The sequence below is a fragment of the Pristiophorus japonicus genome, chromosome 16 (genome assembly GCF_044704955.1).
Source record: "Pristiophorus japonicus isolate sPriJap1 chromosome 16, sPriJap1.hap1, whole genome shotgun sequence".
Lineage (NCBI taxonomy): Eukaryota > Metazoa > Chordata > Chondrichthyes > Pristiophoridae > Pristiophorus > Pristiophorus japonicus.
Window position 1 is genome coordinate 37,653,054 of NC_091992.1, and position 4,357 is coordinate 37,657,410.

Genomic DNA, 4,357 nt, shown 5'->3' on the forward strand with positions numbered 1-4,357 from the left:
CTGGCCCTCCCCTCGCCCACTGGCCCTCCCCTCGCCCACTGGCCCTCCCCTCGCCCACTGGCCCTCCCCTCGCCCACTGGCCCTCCCCTCGCCCACTGGCCCTCCCACTGCCCCCCTCGCCCACTGGCCCTCCCCTCGCCCACTGGCCCTCCCCTCGCCCACTGGCCCTCCCCTCGCCCACTGGCCCTCCCCTCGCCCACTGGCCCTCCCCTCGCCCACTGGCCCTCCCCTCGCCCACTGGCCCTCCCCTCGCCCACTGGCCCTCCCCTCGCCCACTGGCCCTCCCCTCGCCCACTGGCCCTCCCCTCGCCCACTGGCCCTCCCCTCGCCCACTGGCCCTCCCTCGCCCACTGGCCCTCCCCTCGCCCACTGGCCCTCCCCTCGCCCACTGGCCCTCCCCTCGCCCACTGGCCCTCCCCTCGCCCACTGGCCCTCCCCTCGCCCACTGGCCCTCCCCTCGCCCACTGGCCCTCCCCTCGCCCACTGGCCCTCCCCTCGCCCACTGGCCCTCCCCTCGCCCACTGGCCCTCCCCTCGCCCACTGGCCCCCGGCCCTCCCCGCGCCCACTGGCCCTCCCCGCGCCCACTGGCCCTCCCCGCGCCCACTGGCCCTCCCCGCGCCCACTGGCCCTCCCCGCGCCCACTGGCCCTCCCCGCGCCCACTGGCCCTCCCCGCGCCCACTGGCCCTCCCCGCGCCCACTGGCCCTCCCCGCGCCCACTGGCCCTCCCCGCGCCCACTGGCCCTCCCCGCGCCCACTGGCCCTCCCCGCGCCCACTGGCCCTCCCCGCGCCCACTGGCCCTCCCCGCGCACACTGGCCCTCCCCGCGCCCACTGGCCCTCCCCGCGCCCACTGGCCCTCCCCGCGCACACTGGCCCTCCCCGCGCACACTGGCCCTCCCCGCGCACACTGGCCCTCCCCGCGCACACTGGCCCTCCCCGCGCACACTGGCCCTCCCCGCGCACACTGGCCCTCCCCGCGCACACTGGCCCTCCCCGCGCACACTGGCCCTCCCCGCGCACACTGGCCCTCCCCGCGCACACTGGCCCTCCCCGCGCACACTGGCCCTCCCCGCGCACACTGGCCCTCCCCGCGCACACTGGCCCTCCCCGCGCACACTGGCCCTCCCCGCGCACACTGGCCCTCCCCGCGCACACTGGCCCTCCCCGCGCACACTGGCCCTCCCCGCGCACACTGGCCCTCCCCGCGCACACTGGCCCTCCCCGCGCACACTGGCCCTCCCCGCGCACACTGGCCCTCCCCCGCGCACACTGGCCCTCCCCGCGCACACTGGCCCTCCCCGCGCACACTGGCCCTCCCCGCGCACACTGCCCCTCCCCGCGCACACTGCCCCTCCCCGCGCACACTGCCCCTCCCCGCGCACACTGCCCCTCCCCGCGCACACTGCCCCTCCCCGCGCACACTGCCCCTCCCCGCGCACACTGCCCCCTCCCCCGCGCACACTGCCCCTCCCCGCGCACACTGCCCCTCCCCGCGCACACTGCCCCTCCCCGCGCACACTGCCCCTCCCCGCGCACACTGCCCCTCCCCGCGCACACTGCCCCTCCCCGCGCACACTGCCCCTCCCCTCGCACACTGCCCCTCCCCGCGCACACTGCCCCTCCCCTCGCACACTGCCCCTCCCCTCGCACACTGCCCCTCCCCTCGCACACTGCCCCTCCCCTCGCACACTGCCCCTCCCCTCGCACACTGCCCCTCCCCTCGCACACTGCCCCTCCCCTCGCACACTGCCCCTCCCCTCGCACACTGCCCCTCCCCTCGCACACTGCCCCTCCCCTCGCACACTGCCCCTCCCCTCGCACACTGCCCCTCCCCTCGCACACTGCCCCTCCCCTCGCCACTCCACACTGCCCCTCCCCTCGCCTCACACTGCCCCTCCCCTCGCCTCACACTGCCCCTCCCCTCGCCTCACACTGCCCCTCCCCTCGCCTCACACTGCCCCTCCCCTCGCCTCACACTGCCCCTCCCCTCGCACACTGCCCCTCCCCTCGCACACTGCCCCTCCCCTCGCACACTGCCCCTCCCCTCGCACACTGCCCCTCCCCTCGCACACTGCCCCTCCCCTCGCACACTGCCCCTCCCCTCGCACACTGCCCCTCCCCTCGCACACTGCCCCTCCCCTCGCACACTGCCCCTCCCCTCGCACACTGCCCCTCCCCTCGCACACTGCCCCTCCCCTCGCACACTGCCCCTCCCCTCGCACACTGCCCCTCCCCTCGCACACTGCCCCTCCCCTCGCACACTGCCCCTCCCCTCGCACACTGCCCCTCCCCTCGCACACTGCCCCTCCCCTCGCACACTGCCCCTCCCCTCGCACACTGCCCCTCCCCTCGCACACTGCCCCTCCCCTCGCACACTGCCCCTCCCCTCGCACACTGCCCCTCCCCTCGCACACTGCCCCTCCCCTCGCACACTGCCCCTCCCCTCGCACACTGCCCCTCCCCTCGCACACTGCCCCTCCCCTCGCACACTGCCCCTCCCCTCGCACGCACACTGCCCCTCCCCTCGCCTCACACTGCCCCTCCCCTCGCCTCACACTGCCCCTCCCCTCGCCTCACACTGCCCCTCCCCTCGCCTCACACTGCCCCTCCCCTCGCCTCACACTGCCCCTCCCCTCGCCTCACACTGCCCCTCCCCTCGCACACTGCCCCTCCCCTCGCACACTGCCCCTCCCCCCTGCAACTTCCCTCCCGCACTGCCCCTCCCCTCGCACACTGCCCCTCCCCTCGCACACTGCCCCTCCCCTCGCACACTGCCCCTCCCCTCGCACACTGCCCCTCCCCTCGCACACTGCCCCTCCCTCGCACACTGCCCCTCCCCTCGCACACTGCCCCTCCCCTCGCACACTGCCCCTCCCCTCGCACACTGCCCCTCCCCTCGCACACTGCCCCTCCCCTCGCACACTGCCCCTCCCCTCGCACACTGCCCCTCCCCTCACACTGCCCCTCCCCTCACACTGCCCCTCCCCTCACACTGCCCTCCCCTCCCCTCACAATGCCCTCCCCTCCCCTCCCCTCACACTGCCCTCCCCTCCCCTCACACACTGCCCTGCCCTCCCCCTCCCACACTGCCCTCACACACTGCCCTCCCCCTCCCCCTCCCCCTCACACACTGTCCTCCCCCTCCCCCTCCCCCTCCCCTCACACTGTCCTCCCCCTCCCCCTCCCCCTCCCCTCACACACTGCCCTCCCCCTCCCCCCCCCTCACACTGCCCCTCCCCCTCCCCTCACACTGCCCCTCCCCCTCCCCCTCCCCTCACACCTCTTGTAAAAGTGATTTACAATTGGCATCAGTTTCCAAAATTAAAAATAAACCTGCATTTTTCATTTCAGATTTCCAGCATTGGAGGTGTCAGGCAGTAGTCTTTGATTCTGGTTTGTGCTGGAAGCATGGTTACCCCCCGGCCATTCACAAATCAGGCCTGCTCATACTTAAAGAGGAATAGCACTTGGTGCTAGGCTTGGGGTTTCAGAATGAAATAGCTTTGTCACCTTACCTCCCAAGCACCGTGGAGGCCACTGCTACTTATTCATGAGTACCACTGACCAACTTTGTATTACCAGGTTTAAAAGGTTCTCTGTTGAGATATAAACATATCCCATCCATTTAGTTTATTTCACATATTTGTCTTTTTCTCACTCTTCCCATATCTATAAATGTATAAAAGGACTTGTGTCTGTGTGCACTTGCTGTCAACTTTAATTATAAATTCCAATACAGCATCCACATTTATCATGGGAACATGCCGCATGTAACTACACATTCTCACCAGTGCTGGCACTATAGTGCTTCAGTTTTGTCTAGTAATCCCCGGGCCTGTACTGCAGTACGACTCCTGTACTCCATTCGACTCTACCATTCTGCTTCTCAAATTGGTTTCTGTTTTGCTATTTAACTTTAACTCTGTTATATCTGTGTGCACTTCCTGCCAACTTTTTCCATCGTCAGTTCCTATATCCACAATTATAATGGAAACAGCTTATGTTAACTTGTCTCACTATAGTTACGCTCTCCAACAAGTGGTGGTGCTGCAATGCCGCCATTAGCCATATACACACACAGGGTCTGATTTTGCTGTAGCAGAACATCTAACAGCCTTTGCCGTTAGTTAGACTTGCACTTGCATCGTTAAACCATTGAATTACAATATGTAGATGACTCTTGCATTTGTGTATACTCGGAGTCCGAACTCCAAACCATCGTTGACACCTTCACTGAAGCGTACAAGAGTTTGGGCCTCACATTAAACATCAGTAAGACAAAGGTCCTCTATCAACCTGTCCCCGCATCACAGTACTGCTCCCCGATTATCAAGATCCACGATGAGGCCTTGGACA